Genomic DNA, 14,505 nt, shown 5'->3' on the forward strand with positions numbered 1-14,505 from the left:
AGAGGTAACCCCCTTACACCCCCCAACTCACAGCCACACACGTGTACCTCCAAGTTCCTCTGGTGAGGGTCTGGGCCGCACATAGTCAGGAATTTCGAAAGATTCGCATAATTAAAAAAGAAAAGTCTTAAACAAAACGGAAACAATTTTAACAACCGGTTGTGACCAGAAAGCAATTGAGGCTGCCGGGACATGGTTAAGTAACGGGAAAGGAGTGTTAATAGCACGGTTAATGAAAGAGACATGGAAGAAATGTTTCCAGGGCTTGAGACTGCTGATAAACCAGGTTCAGGTTCATAGAAGACATCTTCTGTTTTTGCTTGCCCAGCGTCCTCTTCCGGGAGAAATACATTCCTCTGCTTCCTCCTTGTGTTGAGAGAGAGGCCATCAACTTTCCAAGTCTGTTTCTATGGAAAAACCTCTCCCCCCAACCCAGAAGTAGGCAGATCTATGACTCAGACCCTGTCAGTCAAAGCCAGTTAGATCACATTCAGAGCTAGAGTGGGGCATGGGGCGTGGAGTGGAGGTCACCGAGGGACCTCAGAACTGCAGGAGCCTCGACTGCCCAGCACGCCACAACAACTCCTCCAGACTGTACCAAAGCCACCACACCTGTGGCTCCACCCTGCTTGCTGCCAATGGGTTAATCAGCCTTGCAGCGGGGTGGGTGAGAATTCCATCGAGTTTTCTACCTCGCCACAGATGCCAAAGTGCCCAGGCAGACCTGGGTTTTTTGTTGCCAGAGCTCTGTGGTGGCCCGAAGCTGCCTCCCACAGAAACTCTGGTTCCCAAGGGAGCCCACATTGAAGACCTGGGATCAAGGACAGAGAAAGATGCCTGTTTGTCTGGATGCGAGAGAGCAGGGGCAGACAGACAGACAAAGCTGCCAGCACCCTGGGGAAGTAGGCATTGTACCACCCTCAGAGAGATGCTACCCCTGCTCCTGTGGCCAGGCTGGGTTAAATCCTCCATGAACTCTGTTTTTCTTTACATGGAATGCAAAGCAGCTTTCCCAGGAATTGCAAACCCCGGTTCCCTGAGGCCACGGGTGTGTTAACTGGACGGTTAAAGAAAAGCAGTGTGACAGGGTTGCCTCAAAATGGACCCTCCAGGGTGGGGGCTGGCTGCTCTGTGTATAGATCCAACACATTATCTTCAAATGCCACCTATTTCTGTAAGTCATGACTCAGAGGAGTGCCACCGTTCTCGCTTCCATGTATCATAAACAAGCAAGGGGACTTATTGTCAAGTTTCTACCAGTTTAAAAAAAAACTTTTTAAAATGAATGATTGACGGAATTAGAAAAGACACATTAGGAAAAAAGTGCATTTGGATTCAAAATAATGTCTATGGGGACATGGGGACTCTTGAAAAAAAACTGCAGCCTAAGCCAATAAGAGCAAGAGCCGCTCCTTCTTGACCAGATGGCACTGGGTGGGTGGGTCACCCCAGAGAGGATTCTGATGATGGAATTACCATCACACATTACCTTACTTTATCAGATGTCCCCCAGTGCCCACGCTGTGCCATGCAACCCGGTAAGTCACACCCACTGAGCTCACCACGCCAAGCGGGTCTCTGGCGACTGCCCGTTGTGTCTGCTGGTCTGAACCTCAGAGAGGAAGTGTTGCTGGTTTGCAGATGTCTCAGCTTGCTTTCTGTGGCCGTGATAAAAAGCAGCTTTGGAAGGAGAGTGCTTGTTTGGCTCACACATCCGGGCCACACTTCATTGCCGAGGGAAGTCGGGACAGGGCCTCAAGCAGGAGCTTGAATCAGAAGCGGTGGAGGAAAGCTTCTGGCCGGCTCACCCACTGGCTCACACTCAGCGGGCCTTTCTCAAGCAGCCCCTGCCCTCTCCCCTGCCTAGGGTTGGTGCCTCCCTCACCGGGCAGGGCCCTCCTACATCAATTAGCTATCAAAACTAGGCCCACCAGCCTGACTCGTGCAAGAGATTCTTCAGCTGAGGCTCTCCCTTCCAGATGATGCAAGGCTTCGTCAAACTGGCAACAAGGACAAATAAAGGACAACATAGAGAAATGGATGAGCCGTTTTCCCAGGCAGGGGCCCGTGGGCCTGTGGCTCTGAGCTCCAGTGCGCACAATGCTAGGAAGACAGCCCTTCTTTACCGGGTCCATTTCCTGCTCTCCAAGGGCCCAATCCATCTGCCTCTTGCTCCCCTGGTGTGGCCTCATTTCGGTTTTCTCTGCAAAGAAATCGCCCTCTGCTTCTACCTCCAAACCAGATACTGACGGGCCTTGCCGATGGGTGGCTGGTAGATAGCCCCTTTGCGACAGGATACAATCAAGCCAGGAACGTGGAGTAAAACAAACAAATGCACCAACATCCAAAACAACGGCCCATCACTCCAGGCCTGCAGGTCCCAAATGCCCTCCAGTGTGCAGTCTGGTCCCAGAAGGCCCTGAGCGGGCGGCACTGCTACGTGAAATGAGACTGTGAGCCCGTTGGAAGATTCCACCAGCCAGCCTGGGGCCGATACAATCATCGGACGTGAAAACTCCCCCCCTCTCTATCCCAGATGGGGAGCTGAGAACGCAAGCCCCCATGCTGCCCAGGACCTGGTCTCACCCCAATTACACGCCGCTGCAACTGGAGCTCAGCAGAGCACCGGCTGATGGGAAAAACCTCAGCACGTGGAAGCAACTTCTATTTCAACCAGAGTTTCCAGTCCATCAGCCCTACGCGAGCCAGCTCAGGATGCCTGGGGACCTCGTGTGTGTGTGTGTGTGTGTGTGTGTGTGTGTGTGTGTGTGTGTGTGTGTGTGTGTATCTCCAGGTGGCACTTAGTCCTCAAGGAGCGGACAGCATGAAGAAGCCAGCCCTAGGCAGCCACACTGCTGGTCGAGCTAGACAGAGGAGAGTGAAGGTTGAGTTCTGCTTTCTCCAGCTCTCCTCCAAGGGTGTGGACTGCCTGCAGGCGACCAGCAAGGGGAAGAGAAGAAGGTTCCTGAAGAAATCCATGTGGCCTGTTTCCTGATGCTATAATGAAATACCCGAAGAGTAGGCATTGTAAAAAGAAAAAATAGTGAGTTCACAGGGCATATAGCAACATGGCTCTGGAATCCTGTCAGCTTTTTTGAAGACCTCCAGGGTACAGTGAGCCAAAATAAGTTTAAATCTTTCCCACATCAAGCTGTTTCTGTCAGACCTGTACAAGGGTGACAAATGCAGTCGATGTTCAAGCCCCCTCTGTTGGGCTGCAGGGTTCATTTCCTTGAACCCACGGACACCTTAAAGACCCAAGCTTTCCCTTTTTAATGTGAAAGTCAACTACTTGGGGGCCTTAATTAAATCCGCTCACCCTTGTCATTACAGCGTCTCTTGGATGTGAGGTCCAGAGTGTCCGCCCACACTCTCAGGAGGAGATCAATGAACAAAGTGGAGAGAGAAGAGGCTAGGCTTGAGGATACCCAAGGAATGCTTGAAGCCATAGGAAAAACCTGACTTTTACATAAAATACTGGTCCAGAGCTCCAACCCTGCCAAGGGCTGGCCCAGCCCTGGTGAGGCAGTTAGTGGTAAACCACCTCTCTGGGTGAGTAACATGTTTATATTTTAAAGAAGTATTTCTTAGGGAGTTGAGCAAAGCTTTCAGGGATTTGGGGAAAGTGGAGGGACTAACACCCAGTCACCACTAACGGTCTCGGGACAGCTGTACTGGAGGTCTCGGGACAGCTGTACTGGAAGCACCACTTAAAAACAAAGGCAAGTGATTGGATGCAGACTTTCCCATCAGCTGCGGATGCTCCACCTCTGCCCAGAGCTTTGTGAAGATGGGCTCCCCTGGTCTCCTCTCTTCGTCTCTCAACACAGTCTCCCTTAAATCCGGTACCTCTAGTGCAGCCTCTGGAAGGAAGAAGTCAGTGATCTGCTTGAGCCTTAAGTACGAGCTCCAAGCTCAATAATTCAAAGGAGAAAGGGCGAGAAGGGACCCAGCAGCAGTTCAGATGGCCCGCAGTTCCCGTCAGTGCCTGAGATTAAAACAGTTGTTTAGTTCCTGCACATAAACCTCGGGGATAGGGCGGTGAAAACCCCGTTCACCGATGCAGAGTGGCTGGTCCTTTGGGACAAAGCATGGGCCTGGGCCTCATGAAACACGTGCAGCTAGATCTGCAGAGATGTCTCAGTCACTAAAACGTTCGTCTTGCAAACACGAGGACCCAACTTCAAACCCCAGACGTAAGTTAAAGTGCTTAATGTGGTGGCGGGACTTTGTGATTCTCAGCAGTGTTGAGATGGGAAGGGAGACAGGCAGGTCCCCGGAGCTCACTGGCCAGCTAGCGTAACCTCTGCAGAGAAGTTCTAGGTCAGTGACCCTGTTTTGAGCCTCTGACCTCACACACGCAGCGCGTGCACACAGACGTTGCATGCACGTGTGCATCCACATTTGCAACACACTCAGAGGGTAGGTAGTTCGTGTTCGATTTGACTCATCCGTAAGTGCTGGTGACTCCAGACTGAGCAGACAACCGAGCATAGCAAGACTTCTCCCTGCCCAGTACCACACCATACTGGGCGGGAAATAAAGCCCTGCAGTGAGGAAGCTGAGCATGTCTGAGGGGAAGCAGGACATGGCCACGAAGAACTACATAGTAAGTGATTCCGATGCCATTTGTAGACAGCGAAGGAAGAGATAACCTAAGGCCAGGCATGATTAATTGCCGACTGGATTATTCAGACAGTAACGGCAGGGGTTCGGAGTGCAGGATGATCGCCTCCATCCAAGGTCATCGAGGAGGACTGCATCACCACACAATCAGAACCACGCAGCAGATGAGGCAGGGACCGGAGAGTGATGGAGGAGTTTTGGTCAGCTGTTCCCGAGAAGTGGGCAGAGGAGGAAGGTGGCACCTGGGATGTGAGTGACACTATGCGTCCCTGGATCAGCCGGATTGTTCCACAGGGTTTCCCACATCAACCAGCAGGCCCTGCCAGGGGGACGTGGGGACGGGGTGGGAATCAAAGTGCTTCTGATAAGACACAAACTCGTCTCGTCTGGTAGATGCCTCAGCTCCATAACATGGTCCATCTTGACTGTCAGCGTGATGGCACATAGAAACCCAGAAGAGACAGAGCCCCGGGCATGTCTGCGAGGGAATTATCTAGATTGGGTTAAGGGAATCCGGAAGAGCCGAATGAAAAAAAGGGAAATCAAGCGGCTGGGCACCAGCGTGCCTCTCTCCCTGCTTCCTGACTGCAGATACGACGTGACAAGCTGCCTCAGCCTCCTGCTGCCCGGCCTTCCCCACCATTGAGGGACTGTGCCCTCATATTGCTACCCCAAGCAAGCACTTCCTCTTTAAGTTGCTTTTGTTGGGTCTTTCGCAACAACAAGAAAAGCAACTAACTCAGTCAGGGCGAGAGTTTCCAGAAAAGTCACAGTGGCCTCCAAAAAGCTCTCGGGTCTCTACGTGTCCTCTTCCGCAAATGATGGGCAGGGCTCTGCAGAGTGGTGACATTCTTGAGTGCCCTGCAAACTATCAGCAGGGGATGTGACTAACTCCACCTGTCAGGCATGTTCAGGGACACACACACACACACACACACACACACACACACACACACACGCTCCCCACATCTGGGATCACCAGCCTGCCCCAAGCCACCCCCACCTCCCTTATAACTCCCAGGGGAGAAGCCCCATGTCCCTGCTCAGTGTCCCCTCTCCCCTTGCACAGTTTGTTCTCAGGCAGCATTGAGGATGAGTGACAGGTGTACTCTCTTGCCCCAGGCCTCTGGATGGCCCCTGCCTCTTTTGGAGGGCTCTGGGCTCCTTGCCATTGTCTAAAAGCCTTTGCAGATCTGGCCCCTGCTGCCTTTTGTTCCTGGTCACTGGCCTTCCCCTCACTGGCTCTGCTCCAGTGACCCTGGGCTCTTCCCTCTGCCAAGTCCTCACCATCCGAGCTAAGGGCCCTGGCTTCAGATCCTCCATGGCCAGCTAATGGGAACCCGCAAGCCACGACCCCTATCGCTTTCTCCCGCTTCAGTTTTCTGCAAGCCTTCTTCATTTATCTGGGTCCAGCAAGTAGACACTAGGCAGACTCAAGCAGCCAGGGTTTTCGGAAGGCAATGCGAGTCAAAGAAACTGAGAGAGAACCCCAAAGGTCAGGAAAGAGTCAGAGTTGAGTCAAGACCAACCCAGCGAAGGAGAGCAGGGAGGTCCTGCGTGAAGGCCAGGGCTGCTGAGAAGAACTGGATAACGTCAGCACAGCTCCTGAGGAGCGCCTCAGCCAAGGTCCTCCGGGTACCCCCTCCAGGAAGCAGGCCTTGGGACTCCCATGGAGCTCCAGCCACTGCCTGCTAGTAGACATGGGTTGAGACTAAAGTCCCCCAGCAGAACCTGCGCCTCCACGCTCTCTGGGGCAGGAGGAAGGTTCCCAGGGGCCACGGGGCCAGGCAATCCTCAGTCCACTCACTTCTCCTCTGCTTCTCTTACTGCACCTCTCCCCCCAAGAACCGAGCAGCACAAGGTAGCAGTTTTGTGCATTCTAACCCTGGAATGTGGCGTGGCGAGCCACACTCGCTCAGCTCAGTTTCTTGTATGAGGCATAGGAAGATAGATGAACCAACCCAGCAAGTCTTCCCCTCTCACCGTTTTCAAGTCCACGGGTCTTTTTATCCTCCCTCCCTCCCTCCCTCCAGTCCTCCCTGTGTGGATTCTCACCATGTTTTTTCCCCCCACAATCCGTCCAGATATGGGAACAGAGAGAGGAGTCCCGGCCACTGACGCTTGGCTCCCACATGAAACCAAACGCCTCTCCGACAGTCAACCCACGCAGGACAAATCCCTGTTGGTCCCTATCTGATCTTTGGGATACCTGTGTGAGCCAGGCAGGTGAAGTCGCTCCTTCTGCAGGTAGGAAGCGGGGATTTATGGTGTTGCCTTCTAAATGCCGTCACTTACGCCCCTTATCTTAAGCAATTCTCGGGGTCTTAATCTCCCACCATCCCTCACCCTCACTCAGCTGTGGAGCCGGCGGATGGACCCCCCCACCCCACCCCATCCAGAGCCTCTGACTGTTTCCACCATGGGCAGCCTGTACAAAGCACCCCTGGGACCAGAGCCCATCAACCTGGAGAGCCTCGGAATCCGTCCCTACCCCCTGTGCATTCTGGTCCCTGGCGGGCTCAAGGCTCGCCCCGGCACTCACTTAACTTGAACTTCGGAATTGCGAAGGTTCACTCGTGAAGGAGGTTAATATTGTGACAGGACCTTGCGATGTGGAACTCAGAGCTGCGTGGGAAGCCTGGCTGTGTGTGACTAGTCGTTCCTATTAATAACGGAGTAGAAGGAAGTGGAGTTGAGGTGCCCAGCGCCTGGCACGAAGGATTGATAGATCGCCACGTCTCCCTGCCATTTGCGAATGCCGTTACCTTTACAGTTCAGTCTTCCTGTAACCATTTTTCAATAATCGTGGAAGCGAAATTAAATGAAATCAGATGCACCTCTTCACAACCGAGCACCCACATCCTGCTGCCGTCCCTGCTCTCCCGGAAAGACGGGGGTGAGCACCTTCTCAGCAGCCTTCGGTGGCCAAGCCGCAGTTTCTGTTGTCTCCACCCCCCCACATTCCTCCTCCCAGTACACAAATTTGGACCAAATTGGATAAAGCTTGTAGGTTCTGAAATTTACAGTTCGTGCCACAAATCCTGTGCATCTCAGCGGAACCCTTGCTTTAAGTTAATGCTGACAAAGTACGAAATGGCAGAGGCCTCATAAATCAAGCCCATGTCATATCAAAAAATTTCCAAACAGCACGGAGTTTTGCCAGACCAGAACAAAGGCCCGCTCTCTCACCAGCACAAAGCTTGTGGAAGTCTGGGGGTGACTGAGCACAGTAGCGGCCCTTTGAGTTTTTTGCTGTGATGGCTTTAGGGTCGTTTTTTTATTCTGCTTTTTTAAAAAATGAAATAAAAACTAGCCCGCAGTGGGATTTGTTTGGGATTAACTTTCTTCTGTGCAGTCCTTCATCGGCGGGGGTGGGGCAAGAAAAGATGGCCAGAGCCTCTCGCACATCTGTGCCTGCCATAAGGGGTTTCTGTAAAGACAGCCTCGCACAGGGTGTAAAAATAAATTACGGAGGCTCACGAGCCAAGCAGAGGCCGGAGCACCATCTGCTTTACGTAACATTTATTTTTTTTTCTGGGGGGAAAAATGTTCTGAAACTGAATAATGTTCGTGTCGTCTAAATATTTGCTCTCTATAGCATCCTGGGGATGGTAAGCAAACGTCCCCAAGATTCAACCAGCGTCACCGAATCCTGGGGAGGAAAGCCGCACAGTCATTCTGCCGTGCAGTGTTCAATTGCTATGCAAATGTGAGAGCCTTATTATTTATTGCTCTTTCAGCTCCAACAGTGGGAAATATTGCAGACTCCAAAGGCATCTGTTGAGTGTAGAGCAAGTGCCTGCAAAACTGTGATCGGGTTGGAATCATGTTATTTCTGGACCCCTGGGTGCCGGTGTGAAGTCGCCGCGAGAAACAAATTGCTCTGAGCTCTTTGCAGCCTTTTTCTCGGCTCGAGTTACACATTCCCGGGGGTGGGGGAACACTGCACCTTGCATGTTCAATATGACTGGATCTGGGGTTCATCCTGAGGCCTGACTCAGAGATCAGGTCCCGCCTGCAGCTGCGATGGTGGCCTACAGCACAGGCTGGGAGAGATGCCCCCAATTCCTCAACTCTCTGTCTGTGGAGCTTTAAACAGACAGCGGACTCTCCCTGGGTCTCAGTTTATCGATAGCTTTCCCGTTAGGAGTGCTGGATTGATAAGGCACACTGCTGGTGTTAGGTCTGCCTGCAGAGGCATCTGCTGGTGTTAGGTCTGCCCAGAGGCATCTGCTGGTTGACTGACATCTAAGCTCTCACGTAGGGTGGGGAAAGGGTCCTTGGGTAATGTACTTGCCACACAAGTAAGTGTGAAGAGCTGGTTTGATACTCATCCACTACATGAAAACTCTGGGCATGGTAGCAAGTGCTTGCAATCCCATGTTGGGAGACAGAGAAGGGCAGACCCCTGGGAGTCACTGATCAGCTGAGCCGGCAAACTCTAGGCCAATGAGAGAGCCCATCTCGAGGAAAACAGAAAAAAGGTAAAGGCACTGAGGAGTAACACTTGAGGTTGACCTCAGTTCTTCACACACACACATGCAGCTCACACGTGTGTACACACACATACACACTCACACATACATAAACACATGTGCACACGTTCACACATACACAAACACAGACACTCACACACACATACATGAACACACAGGCATGCACGCATACATGTGCATGGTATATACACACACACTCATACACAAATGCATGCTCACACATGTGTAGGCACACGCACAAACACACAGTCACACTTGTTCACCTACTCACACTTACACAAGCACAGACACACATGTGCACATGCTCAAACACACACTCACACATATACAAACACACACACAAGCACACACACACACACACACGCATGAACATACACACACACACACACACACACACACCTCTCTAGTAGGGCACAATAGAAGGTTAAGTAAACACCAGATGCATCTTAGTTGGAGCATTAAAGCTCTCACTGGCCGGCGAAGGGAATGATGAATGAGGAGACAATTCATAAATACAGCTGTACACCTGGAATATGTCCTGTAGGGTCTCAGGCTCCATTGTCTCCTTCCTTCCTTCCTTCCTTCCTTCCTTCCTTCCTTCCTTCCTTCCTTCCTTCCTTCTCTCTTTTTCTTTCATATTTCAAATCTTACAGGCAATTTTGCATAGAGTCCCAAAGATTTGCCTGTCCAGACTCTAAGGTTGTCATCCATCTCTCTTGCGGTCTCAGCCCGAAACCATGACGTAACGCATGGAAACCCCAGTGTGTAACACGAACAAATAAAAGCCCCGGAGACAGACATTGGGGTTCAAGCTTCAAGCTGAAGATCAGAAAAGCAAAGCAGCTGACACAAACTTTCACTCTACCTCAGACTGAAAGGCGATCCTGGCTCCACCAAGCCTCAGATTGAAGCCTCTCCTCAGTGTGGCTGGAGAATCCTGAGACTTCATTGTCTTCCTATCCTCAGTGTGGTTGGAGATTGAATATCTGGTACTGACCACTGAAGACCCTGCTTCTGTCTTATTTACCTCCCTAACGCTGGCATTAAAGGTGTGTGATCCCAGGTGCTGAGATCATCTTTGTGTGAGCTGTTTCTCTTTAGGATTGGATCAGTCTTGTATAACCATGGGTGGCCTTGGACTCACAGAGATCCATCTGCTTCTTAATCCTGAGTCCTAGGATTAAAGGTGTGCACCACCACCTGCTAGCTTCTGGCGGCTGGGGTTAAAAGTGTGTGTCACCACTGCCCGAACTCTATAGCTTGAGGCTGACCTTGCTTTCTGAATCCTCAGGCAAGTTTTTATAAATCATAAACAATACACCACCACAACAATGATCACCAAGGTAACTCTTTGAGCCCCATCAGGAGTGGTCTTTGCAGAGGCACCCTAAGAATGGCCTTTCATCCCCAGCGTGCAAGAAGCCCACTACACATCCCCTTTGACAAACCAGGTTCCTCCCTATGAACGTCTATCACCTCAACTGCCAGATCACACCTAGAGAGTGTAAACTCAACTCAGCATGGGGATGTGTTTGCCACTGAGTGCTAGGACTATGAGGCCCACATCACCAGTGATTCCCACAGCATGTCCATGAAGTTCACAGACAGCTTCCTCTAGGCCCAGGCTCCTGCAAAGAGCTTATTTATTCTGATTTCTTGGGTGACACGGAAAGACAGTTCTCATGGGGGTGGGATGCCAGAGGCACATCCTGCTTCCCCCTCAATCTCTGAAAACAATATGCCTTCCTTTCTAAAGAGAGTGTCCTTGGACCCAGTCTCTGTCACATCCCCTCCCTGTCATGCTCTTTGGGCCTTCACAGCCCTGGCTGCCTAGTGACTCTTACTGGCCCCTGCTCTTCCTGTAAGGACAACTTTCTCCAGATGTCTCCAGGAACCCTGGTATGCTGGTGACACCTCTTCTGCTGCAGAGGTGGCCCACATTGTGAGCTCCCCGTAGATACCGGGTGTGAAGCCTCCTGGGTCCTCCCTGGGTTGCTCTTTAAGCAATTCAAGCAAGTCACAGCCCTTTCCCTTGCTCTCCAGACACTAACACACAGCTACGGCCATTGCAAACCCAGGACATTTGTTAGGGTTCCCAGGAGCCTCCATACTGGCAAGCCTCCTTCAGTCTGGGGCAAATTAAAATCAGGTAGAAGATGGGGGAGGGTGCTTTCTTGGGGTGCTCTGCCCTCTTCCTGTGGGTCTTGTTAGGAAAGAGAAACAACCATGAGCAGAAGCAAGCAGAGGCAATGGGGACAGGCAGGGCTCGGGCTGCGGTGCTTCAAGGATTGACAGGCAGCATGGCCAGAGGGAGGGGCAGAGCAGAGGATGTCCCCAGCTGCAATGGAAGGGAGACAGGAGTCCAGAGCATGGCCTTGACGGGTGACAAAGGAGGGTTATGAACCAGGGGTCGCCCATCCAAAGCTGGATTAGATAGAATGACAGCTGAAGAGGGATTGTAAGAACAGATCAATGGTGGTGACAGGCTGGCACTCACCTTGTGTCACCTACCGAGGCTGGGGCATTGCTCCGTCTCAGCCCCGTGACACTGTCTACAAACCCACTAGTTACTGAATGTGCAGACGGGACCAGGCATCAAGTGCAGACTTCCCTAATCACGGTTTCTTAAAGACGGGAGACGCACCAGCAGGCACACCATTGCACAAGCACCTCAGGGCGCTCCCACACACACACCTGGGTGCAGAGCCCACAACAAGCCTGTGGTCCAGCCTGTGGCTGCCAGGCTGTGACCAGCACAGCACCATGCGAAGGAGAAAACGGTGTGGTCAAGGCACACGGAAGGAGGGCAGAGCGAGGCTCCCGCCAGTTTGGCAGGAGGCAGTCTGCTTCGTGGCGGGCACTCTGTATGACACGGAGCTCAGACATGCATGTGCTGCAGAGGCACCAGGCAGGCCCAGAGTCACCGGTCCTCATTGCCAAGTGGGTCTCACGGCGTACGAGCCTGTGCTGATCTGCAGCGGTGCAGTGTGGGCTTCTGGGGACATCACCACAAGCAGGGAAGAAATGAACTGCAGGTGACGTCGCCAGTTCAATCATGTCACTAAGTGATGGGACTTTTAAATGTGTGTATGTGTGTGTGTGAGTGTATGCATGCGTGAGTGTGTGTATGTATGTGTGCATGAGTGTGTGTGAGTGAGTGTGTGTATGAATGCATGAGTGTGTGTATGCATGTATGAGTGTGTGTGCATGCGTGTGTGTGTGTGTGTGTGTGTGTGGTGTTTACATAGCCAGTAAGGATGAAGGTTCCAGGTTGGTACAAGCCTGATTTTTCCGTGTTCTGTGACTCAAGTGTGTATATTTTCAACAGTAGGGTCTTACTGTCAAATTCCAGAGGACAGCCAAGACCATTGGCAAAAGCCTGTAATGTTTAGGGGTCTATTAAAAAATAATCAGACAACACAGAGTTGGATGGGAAGGGAAGATGGTGGATCTAGGAGGAGTCCAGGGGAGTGGGAGAATACAATCAAAACATGTAAAATTCTCCAACTAGTGAAAGATGGGGGGAAAGGCTGCAAGATACACTTAAGAAATTTGAAAGTTTATTATTTATCTACCAATTTATTTTAGAGTAGCTAAATCAGTATTTCCCATGTGCACTCTGTGAAGCCATCACCACTGCCTCCTTTGAGAAAACCTGCCACACAGTCTTCTGGACACTGATGGGGAGGTCCTTCTGTACGGTATGAATATATGTTTCTCTTATTGGTTTGGCCAAAGCTGTTTTGGCCAATGGACAGGCAGAATGTGGCCAGGCAGGAAGTATAGGTTGAGCTTACCAGGCTAGGAGAATTCTGGGAGAGGAGGACAGAGAGTGAGTCTCCAGAGGGAGATGCCATGTATCCGCTGAAGGAGTAACATACTGGAGCATTATGGGTAAGCCACAGCCTTGTGGCGATACACAGTTTAATGGAAACGGGTTGATAATTAAAAGAGAGCTGGCCAGTAAGAGGCCTGAGCCACCAGCCAAACAGCTTATAATTAATACAAGCCTCTGGGTGTTTATTTGGAACTAAAGGGCTGAGGGACCAGGTGGAACTCCATCTACAGGACACCCTGGGATGTCCTGGTGCCCCAGCAGACAAAGGCTCCAACCTTATGGAGCTGTCTCTGGCTGCACGAAGATCTTCCTGTGATGATGACAAAGACCCTCTGATGAGTAAATAATGCTATCTGAAAAAGGAGGTCTCTGATTTTTATTAAATATACTTACAAGATAAACAGATGGATAGGAGCTCTGGGAACGTGGCTAGCTTCCAAGAGAGAGGGATTTTGCTTTCTCTTTCCCTTGTAACCTCACCTGTTCCCCCCACACACACCCCCGTACACTCACCCCTCCAATCCTCCTGTGACAATAACAAAGAAAGACTCTCCTATGACGTCGATGAAGACCCTCCTGTGACAAGGCTGAGAGAAACTCTGACCTGGGTGCACTTTCTCTCCCTCCAGGCTCCCCATTCCTCCCCTCAGAATTTCTACGGTGGCACCACTATTTCCTAGGTTTTTTTTTATTCCAGATGTTTGGCATAATCACATCTTGACTGCAATAAACTAGCAACAGGCTTTAAATTGGGGACAAACAGAAGAGTTTATTGTCCTGTGATGTCCCACCAGAAGTTAGCTTCTTGGGCCCCCTGACCCCAAGCATGACCTCAGCAGGACTTCATCTCCGGTTCCGACCCTGGAGACCAGGCTGGAGGCTTTTTCAAGTTTTATCTCCTCGGCACTGCCTAGATTTCCCCGTGTTACAGCTCTCTGTTGCACTTACCCATGGGCTACTATTCACACTAAAGACAGTAACATCCACAGTGGTGTGGGGTTCCTCGTGAAATCCCCTTTGTTTTATTCCATGCTTCACCTGCACTGGGATCTGGGTCTTGGGGTGCACATGCCACAGGAATGGGGGATCTTTTGGGAACATTTTGCAGGTCTGTACATTTTTAAAATGTAATATTTGAACATCAAACCCTCATCCCCTACAACTTTGAAAATGTCTTTCCTGTGACTTTTTCCCTTTTTTTTGAGACTATAATTACTACATTTCTCCCTTCCCTTTCCTCTCCCTTCCATAAACCTCCCATTATTCTCTTTCAAATTCACAGTCTCTTTTTCACTAATTGTTACTACATACATACATGTATATGTACATGCATGTTCTTAAATGTAACCTGCCCAGTTTGCATGGTACTACTTGCATGTGTGTTTCTAGGACTGATCACTTAGTGTCAGATTAAGATTTTATGTTAAAAACTATAAATTTGCTGTTGGTCTAATTTTTGCTATTATTAGTACCTGCTGGGTTGCCTCAGCACAGTTTGGGGATTGACTTTTTTTCAGATTTGAACTTCCCTAATTGGGCTACATT

The sequence above is a fragment of the Mesocricetus auratus genome, unplaced genomic scaffold, assembly GCF_017639785.1.
Source record: "Mesocricetus auratus isolate SY011 unplaced genomic scaffold, BCM_Maur_2.0 Super-Scaffold_100042, whole genome shotgun sequence".
NCBI classification, from domain to species: domain Eukaryota; kingdom Metazoa; phylum Chordata; class Mammalia; order Rodentia; family Cricetidae; genus Mesocricetus; species Mesocricetus auratus.